The 12,336-nt window shown below is 39.4% G+C and overlaps 1 protein-coding gene across 7 annotated transcripts in view; it reads right to left on the bottom strand.

The window, feature by feature from the left end:
• OXR1 (oxidation resistance 1) overlaps nucleotides 1-12,336 on the bottom strand; it is a 259,675-nt gene that overhangs the window by 62,796 nt on the left and 184,543 nt on the right. The gene's annotated exons all lie outside the window — the stretch shown is intronic.

Raw genomic sequence — 12,336 nt, forward strand, 5'->3', positions numbered from 1 at the left:
CAAAGAGTATTAATGTTAAACTTCAATCATCCTGTCTGTAGCAAACATGCAGCCTGGACATAAACACTAAAGATCCTAAATAAATAAAACAAATTAAGAATTATTCTTTTTATTGGGGCACTATATTTTGATGATCTCTATTTCACAGGCCAAACTGATAACGTTTGTACCTACCATATATTCTACTTCTTTATACAACTGTCTTGATATTTATGATAATCACAATGTATCAATGTACTTACATGATTCAACAGAAAGTATTTACATCTCTAGAAAAGTCAGGGGTTTAACATATGCATTTATATACACACTTTTTTTGATGAATCTTGTAAAAAGTTAAGTCCAAGTCACACAGCCTCCATCTTCAACAATTAAATATCTGCTATTAAGGAGCCCAAAATACTCATGTGAATGCTACAATAGGATTAGTTATACTCCCATTTTGATACATTCAAATTTATTACCATAGTTTACTCAAATATTTCAAGCCAAATTGAATAGAAGAGAAAAACTTATAAAATGTATTTTTAAAAACATTTTAGCATGACCACATTGACAACTGAAAACTTACTGTACATCTACTTAAGACTCATCCAACATAATAAGGAAACCTACTAAAAACTGACGGCATCTTTTGTGTATTATTGATTTTAATTAGTATTCTGACTGCAACACTGGAAAAGAGAGTAGACCAGTATTTGCACAAATTTCATCCACCCACTTCCAAATTTCTACATGGATTGCTGATACTACCAAGATATGGAGGGAAGAAGGTGGAATCAACATAAATCACACAGAAAGTTCGGCACTGCCAAAAAAAATGAAACAAAATAAAATATTAAGAAAAATAACGTAAGAAGAAACCCACCTCATAAAATACCTTACATTTGCTATATAGAACAAGTTGCAGAGGACAACAAAAGTGATTTCTAGCAGATCAAACCTATTCTCTGGTGGTAATCTTTTTATTTTTATATATAGATATAAATAAAATAAGGAATTAAACTTTAGCCTAATTCAACCTTTTCTTACATATTGAAGAAAGCCTGAGGTAGAATGCTTCCATACCTGAAACTGATTATAGATGGTATTAATTATAGCAAGTCTTTGTAGCTACAAGTGACATTCAAGATTTTAAGCCTATTTCTAAGAAGTTTCTAGCAATTCTAAAAAATTATACACTAATTATGCACACTGCTATCTTCCTTCAATACATTAAATGGTATTTCTTCCTTTATTTACAAATGGTAGCTTTTTAAAGCTTAGCTGACAGAAAGGTCATTTCTGATTATATTCATAGTTTTTAAAGGTACAGCAAACATCTTTAGGGGAACAAACCAACTCAGTAATGAATAAAATACACCAGAGTTTTGTGTGTAGACCCAGCAGCAGCCAACATTTTCCCGCCTAAGTCAAATAGTTTGTTACCAAAGTTTTTACCTGACCTTGCAACACAACAGGTGGCCGCCTCACCAAGCTACTGAAAAACTCTAACAGCTGTTTGACTGTAGCTGTTACAAATTTTTCAGCACTAATCAACGGTTTGTCAGTGGCCTAATCATTTTCTTTCAAGAGCAATCTGGGTCAAATATTCCTAAACAAAAGTCCAAGGATGCAACTGAAAATAGACTGATCTCATCCAGGACCCCATTCATGCCTTAATCTATACAAGGAGAGCCCCTACTGCAGAACAACTATCTTCTCCTCCTCCCCTCCCACTCCATTAGATAAAAATAAAGAAGCCCCACACTACAAATATATATGCACACACTTCATTTGTATATAGCTCAGTGTAGCTTGGTTTTTTTCCCCTCAACCAAAATTTAAGTTTCCTTTTTCTTCTAACTAGTCCAAAGAGCTTGCAGAGAAGTGCTATCCAAGAGGTCGAGATAAACCACCTTCTGCCTCTCCAGTAACTAACAGTAGAATAAAGTCTTACACAAATAACCACTTCTGTTCCTTATACCAGAAATAAAAATGGAAAATTATTTCACAAAGGAAGAACCTGCTAGTTTAGAATCACAGAATCATCATAAAATATCCTGAGCTGGAAGGGACCCACAAGGATCGTTGAGTCCAACTCCTGGTCCTGCATAGGACAACCTCAAGAATCCCACTAAATCTGAGAGCATTGTCCAAATGCTTCCAGAACTGTGGCAGGCTTGGTGCTGCGACCACGTCCCTAGGGAGCCTGCTCCAGTCCCCATCCTCTGGAGGAACGTTTTCCTAATATCCAACCTAAACAACCCTTGACACAGCTTCAGGCTATTCCCTCAGGTCCTGTCACTGGTCAGGGGAGAGATCTGCCTGTCCCTTCACTTCTACTCATGAGGAAGCTGCAGAGCCCTATGAGGTCTCCCATCAGTGTCCTCCGGATTAAACAGACCAACTGACCTCAGCTACTCCTTGTGTGGCTTCCCCTCTAGGCCCTTTACCATCTTCAGAGACTTCAGAGCAATCTGGTAACTTCAGAAAAGTAAGAGCAACCAGAGGGTAGAGGTGAGGAAGGAAGGTCCCTGTTGAGGGCACTTTGTAGCAAAGCAGATACCAGGAGAACTCCTACCAAAAAATTCCCAGGAGCTTATAATCTGCAGTTAGGTTAATATCATCCCCTCATATACCTAAGACAGTAAATCCTACCCTTCCCATCAGTGCCCACTTTCATTCCTTCCCTCCATGTGATATAGTATTATCTTCCCCTCACTAGATGGATACAGGTTTCAAGTGTTTCATAACCTACCATGATTTAAATCTCTGGAGTCAAGAGGAGATGGAGGCAGGGAATGCCAAGCTATGTGTGTGTGACTACCCAGCTGGCCCAGCTACCAAAATCCACACCTCTGCCCACAGCCCAAGTGCTTGAGCTGCCTGTTCATAAAGAACACACTGATTTCACCTAACCTCTTAGAAACAAAACTAAGAGGTATTTCAACTGTGAAAATAGGTCAGAGCAGTAGAGACATGAACGTAGCCTCCCTGATGACACACTACAAAGCATCTCTCTCACTGAAAGAGCAGGTTATTTATTTTTGAGGGGAAAGTAAACCCATCTTTCAGCCTTTTCAGTGCCACTAGTATTCTAGGAAGCACATGAAAATAGAAACAACTATCAGCATAGAATGCAGTAGTCTGAAAGTCCTTAGCACCAACAGAATCAGTCTCATGCTTTCATATTATCCATTTTCCTGATAACTCTGTTACACAGGAGATCATCTTGTTAGGTTACACTCAGTCCTTACTCCACCTACCAGTAGCAAGTCAGTGAGACTACTGAAGACTGATGTTCTCAGACCACAGGTAGGAGAAAAACCTGCTGCCACTGACCACATTATGCACAAACTCAAGAGTCAAGAATAACTTGTTTAGCAAGAGGATCTGTGGTGCCAGGTTATCAGAGTTCTTAGCTGTGCTGTTTTAGACAGAAAGAAGACCCACCTTTTCACACATCAGGGTTGATACTTGAATTCTTAACTACCTTTAAACAGGACTGAGCCTCCACAACAGCTTGAAACACTGAAGTGATAAAGTGAATGTCAGATCCACAAATGACAATATTTCAACTACCTAGGATTTCAGAGACTAGAACCAGAAAGACACAGAAGGCAGTGTTCAAAAGGACACCAGACCAATATTTAGTCTGAATGCATGGCACAGAAACTCAGGATTAAGACTGTAGCATAAGAATGATTACATATGATCATCAACATACACAGACAGAAGGACTTATTATTCCAACATATTTATGTAAAATAGGAAAAGGAGGGTTATGAGCATTATGGTTTAAGAACGTTCAGTTTTCAGTGAGGCAGCTTTGCCCTTACAATATGTAATAGCCAGTCGTATTTTTCAACTGAAAAGTGAAGACAACTGCAGTTAAAATTCAACACTTATAGGAGGGGTTCTACTAATTGCCTCTATGTGGCCCTGTGCCACTGAATTTCGGTCAAGTGAAAACATTGTGGCACTGCTAGCTCAAATTGTTATGACAAAGGTGACATTTCTCATTTCTTAGTATGTTGTCTGAGCTGAATTGTTGGGCTTTGATTTGTTGTTTGCTGATGCTTCTAGCACATCCTTTGGACTTCTGGTACTAGGAGCTGGTAAAGAGAACTAGGATACATGCTAAGAACTGCTTAGGAGGATCTTCAAGCTTTGCATAGAGTAAAATGTACTCATTTTCCTTTACCCTACTATTTCTCTGCAAGATAAGCTTAAATCTCAACTTCCAGTGTTTCTCAGCTGCTGATATTCTAGTCATTTCAATGTAACAGAAATTACAACAGCCACTTTTTTTAGATTAATAAATTAATAAACCAAACAAGTACCCTCTGAGAAAAAGAAAGTCAGTGATTACTGTTGACTGTTTAAAACTAATAAATTAGCTTATCATGATCAAGTAGATAAGAAAAAGATTTTTTAAACACATATACACACTCCTAACAATAATGGTACATTTATGCATCAGGTTTACAGGCATTTAAAACAAAGGAAGAGGCACCAACTTCGTAAAATTCTTCTCTAGGACAAAGTTTTTCACAGGATCTTAAAAAACATGCAGCATATATGAGGTAATGAATCTTAAGAAAGTAAGAAAAATAGTATTTGAAATATTCTCAAATACATTGTTATTTAGCAGTACATGGAACAACTTGCTGATTGATAAAATAGGGGAAGTACAGATATTATATCATTATTAGATTAGTTCTGCTCAATAAGAATTAGATCATTATAATCTATTCATAAAGAAACAAAAAGAGATTAAAGGAGGAAATCTTTATATTCCATAAGACCTGGTGACCTGAAGCTCCTAATAGCAGGGACTACCTCACAGTCAGCAACTGTCTCATTAACCCTTCTCCCTGTTCTGCGGTTAGATATGCTTATGCTAATTACAGGAATATTATTTTCAGTTATCTTCCAGTGTCTTAGGAACCAGAAACAAAGAGGACCTAATAGTAACCTACCAGATGCTTGTAGCCTACTGTTTTGTAGCCAAAATGATAGGTTTTCAGACTAAGGCAGTGTCATAACAATGCCTCCTTCAGTCTCCTCTTGTTAAGCAACTGCTACTTATTCTGTGATTCAGTCTTTCCAAGCAAGTCATGCTCTCAAAATTCTTGATCCTTATCACTGCTCTCCACATGATGCTTTTGTTCACATTTTCTCAATCAAACCCCCAAGCTAAATGCATCCAAGACCTTGCTACCATTGCATCAGCACTTCAAACACCAAAATAGTTTATTCCTGCAACACAGATACAGCATAGATCCAGGTTCATTTTATGATCCCCCTAACACATGACTCTTTTCTTCTATTCAGTCAGCTGCATCACACATAGGCAGAAATAACTTAATGCATGATTTCAGGATGGAGACAATTAATAGAAGCAAACTTAAGACAGGCCATTTCTCCAAATGGCTAGGAGAAAAAGTGGCTTCACACATGACATTCCTGGTAGATGCATCACATGGGCTTTCTTCTGAAATAACATTTCACATTTGAAGTAAACAAATGTTTTATCACACTTTCAGGTTATGCCACGTGTCGTGGTTTTGTCCTGGTTCAATTTATTTTTACACCTCCCATACAATTACTATCAGTTGAGAGAAGGTTTATGCAGACAAAAAGAGACTGAATTGGAAAAAAAGTATGAGTATTTATTATTAACAAGCTAAAACTAAGGAATTATATTTACAATAATTCTACTTAAGTAAAAGGTATTATGTATTTACAGAAGATACTTCTCCTCCCACTTCCCTTTATATTAGTCTAAGGAGGAGAAGTAGTTCTTTTCTGTTCTCGGAATTCCAGCTCTCTCTCTCTAGTAACTCTGCAGCACTTTCGTCGCAGCTGGAACTTTTTCTCCTTTTCATTCTGTGTAGGCTTCCAGGGCTGGGCCTACCCCCCTCCTGGGTTAAAACTGAAGGTTGGGGGTTACCCAGGTCTTGAAGGGTCTCCTTCCATAGGCTTGCAAGGGGACACTTGCTTACTATGGATCTTCTTCCACAGGGTTACAGGGGATAATGGTTTAAGAGTTCACCCCTGTTTCCCTATGGAGGTCCATCCCCATGGGAGAACAGTCTTTGACTTCTCGGCATGGGTCTAGTCTGGATCCTACGCATGGATCCCAACATCCTTACCCGAGCCGTTCCTGCTCCAGCGTAAGGCTCTCTCATTCCCCTCAGGGTCATAAATCTTCAACATCCCTACCCGAGCCGTTTTCTGCTCCAGCATAGGTTCTCTCAGGGTCACAGATCTCCAATACCAACAACATGGATCCCACACATGGATCCCAACATCCCTACCCGAACCGTTTTCTGTTCCAGCATAGGTCTTTTCAGGGTCACAAATCTTCAGTAACAGCATGGATCTCTCACTGAGATCCCAAGCTTATCTGAGTCGTTTCGCTCCAGCATAAGCATTGTCCCCTTCGAGGGTTACAAAGTCTTTAACAGGACTTTGCCTCATCCGAGCCGCTCCTGCTCCAGCATAAGGCTTTTCTCTTTCTGTTAAAGTCACAAATCTCTGGTGCATCCACAAGTTCCTCTGTGAGCTGCATGGGGGGTTTCTTCACCTCAACAAACTTTCACAAGTGGCAGGGTTTTATTTTTCAGTCTTTACCCTGCTGAAGGGAGGGAGAGCGAAAAGGAGAAAAAGCAGCTCTCCCCTCTTCGAACTTTTCTTCTCTCTCCTGCAACTGCTAGCTTTGACCTTGAAAGTTCTCTTATCTCATGGCTGGAATTCTTCTACAGCGGTTTCTCGTCTAAGCAGTTCATCTTTTAAACTTTTTTTTCTTCACTCTCTCACAAGAGAGAAGAGAGGCTTCAGTGCTGCACCTGCCCCCCCCCCGGCCCAAGCTGGGGAGGAGGGGGCCTTGGCCCTCCTTGGGCCCGCTACCTTCTCTCCTACATGGCTGCTGCTCCTAATTTCAACTGCGACACCAACCTTCTCTTCCGTTTTCTTAAAGATGTAATTAGCAAAGGCGTCACTGAACTTTTTGATTGGTTTTTTGTCCGGAAATCACCTGGACAAAACCATCCTCAGCCCCAGGGATGGGCTGGTGAGCAAAACCATGACACCACGGTATGTGTTAATCAACAGTAAGCTTCCTTTCCTGTTCCATCTGAAATACATGTATATAGTTTAATACATGAGAGACTACCCAACCACAACATCCAGATACTATACAAACTCTCCGCAGACCAAATGTATCTATTAATGAAAACTTGCAAAAATATTGGCTGTTCTACTGATACAGTAAGTCGACTTTTCCAGTGATAATTGTCCACCGCTTTCAGATATTTAAGCCCATTTAGATGTGCATCTTCAAGTCTACACAATACCACATGAGCAGTTTGACCACCTAGCAGCAATATCAAGTCATCCTTAGATATCTTTAAGAATTTACACTTTGCCTTATCACACTTAAACCAATGATACCTACTTTTTCTGAAAGTGCAAAGTCAGTCAGCTTATCCTCCTGACCTGTGCACCACAACTGCTCTGCTATCATGCAAAGGAATCTGCTGTATGTGAAGATATAGCCAGTGCTTCAGTAAACACCTTACTGTACAAGTTTATTGCATTAGGTTTGCAAGTAACAATGAACTGAGGAGACCAGTCAACATACATGATGGCAGGGCTGACATTCAGAGGGACCTGGAAAGGTTAGAAGAGCAAGCTGACAGGAACCTTATGGAATTAAACAAGACAGTCTTTTGCATGGGGAGGAAGAGCCTTTTGTGCTGTGCAGGCTGAAACGGCCTAGCTAAGGAGGAGATCTGTTGATAAAAATCCAAGGGTCTTGGTAGGTAGAAGCTGGACAGGAGCCAGCAGCATGGCCTGGAAAAAAGGAGGGACAACAGCATCCTCATCTGTGATAACTGTAGCCAGCAGAACGAGCACTGGAGAGAAGCAACTATTATCCTTTACGTGGCACTCTAACTGCTTTTGGAATACTGGCTCTAGTGTCAGTGTCCTGCTCTCCTCCAGCCCCATTCAATATAAGAAAGGCATAGATAAACAAAAAGTATTTCAGTGAAGGGCCACCAAGGCAGTCAGGGGCTGTGAGAATAGGCCAAAAGAACAGAGCCTCTCCAGCCTGAAGCAGAGGTGGTTTTGAAGGACTGGAACAGCAGCCATCCTGTACCTTCTAGATAGTTTCCCTGGAGGTGTCAAGATGACAAAGTCAGGTTCTTCAGTAACACAGTGGGAGACCAAAAGACAACAGACATAATAGACAAACAGGAGAGTTTCTGACTAGGTAGAAGGTGAAAAAAATTAGTTGCCCAGAGTAGTTGTGCAGTTTCCATCCTTGGACATTTCCATGTCCCAGCTGAATAAAGCAATCAGAAACCTAGCCTGAAGTCATCATCTTCCCTGTGAAAGGCAGGACTAAACAATCTTACTTGCAATTTGAGTTCTGTAACTATGATTCCTCCCACATTTTTATGGCAGGCAATAAAGATACAGGATGCCACCGCCAAATCAAACCAGAGGGAGATTTACACATATAACACAGCAGGGTGCGTTGCTTACTGATTAACAGAAAGTTATTATTCATACATGTAGTGACTTGAAATGCTGCCATAAGCATGCAGGTTCTCAATAAAACATCACCTTCTAAACTGTTTGAAGGTTAGAAATGGAAATTAACCAGAACATTAAAATAAAAGAACATGACACATTTTAAACAAAAATGTAACACAGTCAAAGGATACCAGAGTATGAGTAAAGAAAAAAAAAAATTAGATTCTATCTGTTTCAGTCATCTGTTAGATTAGTTTATAAACTGAACTTCAGTGAAACATCCAATACATCACAACCCTGCTGAACAGTAGAAAAAGTATTAGGAGTTGTGAAATACGTAAAAAATTCAGTAAAAGGGAGAGAGAAATAGAAAGTAGGAGCATGGAGGGGTATATTAATGAGATCCCAATGGACTAGTTTTTAGCATAGTTCAATTGCACATCAGCAGACTGACTCAAAAGGACAATCAACAGCAAAGGTTGGGCAAAAGGACATAACAAATTCTGCAGCCCTAAGGCTTGGAGAAAAAAACAGCAGGGTGTGATGTAACAGCACAAAGCAGAACATGAAAAGATCATTTAACATCACATACACCAAGGGAATAGTCAAGAAATCCTATATACTAGTAGCACATAAGTCTGAAGAAGAGATTGTGCATACATTAACATATCACAAGATGACTGAGTCACCAGCCTGATACATTCCAAGATCACATTTGCTTCTTATGCCTGTACCAACTGAAGTATTTTCAGACATGAAAGCGAAGCATTAATGTCTTTATAAAGGGTGTTGGTACATTTCATATGAGCTTCATCCGGAACAGTATGTACAAGGAAAACTTGCAGAAGTGCGTCTCCCCAGTTTGAATCCTCTCTCGTACTTTATCATACACCTGTTAATTTCTTAAAAGTGAAGTACTGAATTAAGATGAAGTGAGAAAATTACCTACCTTATTCTTAGGTTTGCTTTATTCCAAAGCAGATTTTTAGAAAGGAAGTTACAACTTGTATATCAGGGCTTGAAAGATTTATTATAACTTGGCTCTGCACATTTATTTTTCTAATGCACTGCTGTCACCTTTACCACAGTACAGAGAACTGACAAGCCACACAGCTTACTGGATATACTGCATATGGTAATCTCACCAATCAAGACTCAAAGGTGGTAAGAAAGAAATGTAAATAAACCCACAGGCCACATGGTTCAGAACTGAACAATCAAGTTGAACCTGAAGGAAAACAACAACAACAACAGTTTAATAGAAGGCAGCTAGAAAAACTTCTCTGACAGACTGGCTGAGAGGAATGTATGAATAAGGAGTTGTGAATCACTGATTTTTAACTTCTGTACTTAATGGGACACATACTGCAGGAAGTCAAGACTTCCTGTGCAGTGTATCTTCTCCCTCCATTAAGTGACCACAGACAGAAGTGAGTTTAAATGTCTAGGAGGGAAGAAGCACAAGACTCCAGATATGAAAGTATATCCTCACAGATTCAAAGTTTTATTTGGAAGACACCTCTTAAGTACATTTACTCCAGCCTCCAGTTATGAAGCAGAATTATTGCCAATATCAAATCAGGTCAGCTTAAAACTGTAACCTATCCCAGTAATGGACCACTCTGTGCAAAGTTTTTTCTATTGTCTAATTTGAATCTCCCAAGCTAAAACTCATGGCCATTGCCACTCCTTGATTTATTACTACTGAGAAGAGTGTGCCCCTTTAGATAGATGCATGTCATAATTAAATTGCCTCTAGATTGCCTTGGTCTCCTCTGCATGACTAAAGCCCAGTTCCCTCAATCCCTCCTCACAGGTCATATGCCCTGTGCCCCTAAACATACTGGCTGGACCCTCAGCAGTTCCTCAGCAGCTTTCTTTAACAGTGGTACACTGAACCAAAGAGTACACTTAACATATAGCCTCAGAGCCACAGAAAGAAGTGAAACCATGTCCCTCACTGCTTGTCCTCCTTACACAGCAAAGTAAACAGAGAACTGAACTATGAGATGTGCTGTCAGCTCCTTTAAGGAAGAGGTTTGTATAGATGAGACTCTAATTAAACTGAACATTCAAGCTAATTCTGCAGTAAAGATAACCCTTAATCACACATTCCCTAAAGCCTGGAGTTGCATGTTAAAACAAGCAAAAACACATGCAAATTCAGAACACTGACATCTACAATAGCTACCAATAAACGAGAAAGCTACACTAGCTAAAGTTTCTAGGTAAATCCATGCCTTGAATACATACATACATACTAGTTCTTCCTATAAATTATCAATAGACTATATTTAGAAGCTATACTTCAAAACTCACAGACCTTTTAAAAGAAATAAACTTCACACTCTGATATTGGTAGTGCCGTTACTAAAGCCAGATGCGTTCTCCAGAATTTTTGGTTCTCTGCATTTTCATCTTCTATCACAATCATTAAAAGAAAAAAATATCTTTCTAAAGTTTTTTCACTGACTTGACTGGGACACAAACAATGTAAACTGGTTAAACAGGTTTACAGCCTCCTATGGCACAACTCAGTCTCCCAGTGACTCCCTTCTCTCTATTAAGACATACTATGAACTGTTCTGTGTGTATCCAAAGAAATTATTTAAGGCACAGCATTTGAACACACTTGCCTCCCTGAACTTGGAAACCTAACAGAGCAGCTGTTTAACTGTTCAGAAAGACAAGCATGAAAACAATAAAGGTGAAATTACTAATATTACATGATTAAAATTAAGATACTTTATTGTAGAAGTTAAATTAAAAATAATAATAAAAGGTTGGTTTTTGTTTCAGAAGAGCAGAAACATGGTTTTAAGGCATTTATGAAGAACTATTCTTTTAAGAAATAATGCATAGTCCATGCAAAGAAAATGAACGTTGAGAGCCCTAAGCAGGGAAGACTAACTAGAGTAATAGGTAGGCCTGGATCCAGAACACTGGATACAGAGACTAAATATTTGGAGTAGTTAGAATTCGCCAGTAAGTCTTAAGCTAGTGCCAGGGGACCCATCTCTAATTAAAACAGAGGTCTGATTTCAACTGAAGCATTGCAATCATTGTTACAGCTTCCACAGCACCCATTACAAGGGCACAGGTGGTTTGTGAAAGCCAGCAAAATGCTTGCCAGAAGAATTCTACAGTCACAAGAATTCGTTTCTGCTGTAACTGAGAGAAACCCCATAAAGAAAATACCATGGGAGGGCTGCGGCCTAATTGCCTTGCACAGCATGCTTTGCCTAGGTGAGGAAAAACCCCAAGTATAGTTCTGTCAAAAAGGTAAGTTAAATTCCATACACACAGAAACACACCCTTGCATTCCAGAACTGCAGTTACTTTTCATTAACACAAATTTTAACTACATTTTTTGCTCAAAGCTAGAGGGGAAAAAAGAGACCCAAAACATTACAATGCAGTCTAAGTTAATCCTTTGCCCCAGAAGAGGGGGACAAATAGTCAAAGAGCTTTTCCCTCCAAGAAATCACATGCATCACAGGAGATGCTTCATACTAACAGCTGAACACAAGGCCTTGTCACTGACTAAAAGACCAGAGGATGCTAAAGTATGTCACTGTCATTTTGGTTCTGCAAAAGACTTTAAGTAATCTTTGTCAACAAGCTTTTAACAGTATGCAGAGGCCTTATTCAGGGTATTTCACTTCACTGCTGAAGTGAGACAAGTTATTGTCTCTTTCTCTTCTTGTATGTCTCAGGGGAGAGGGACGTGAAACAAATAAAGAGTGGCACTGTAAATATAAGCTGGTTACCTATTATCCTTTCGGTGCAAGAAGTGTGAACCAATGC

Source organism: Myiozetetes cayanensis, unplaced genomic scaffold (assembly GCF_022539395.1).
Source record: "Myiozetetes cayanensis isolate MyiCay16 unplaced genomic scaffold, myiCay2020 scf1, whole genome shotgun sequence".
NCBI classification, from domain to species: domain Eukaryota; kingdom Metazoa; phylum Chordata; class Aves; order Passeriformes; family Tyrannidae; genus Myiozetetes; species Myiozetetes cayanensis.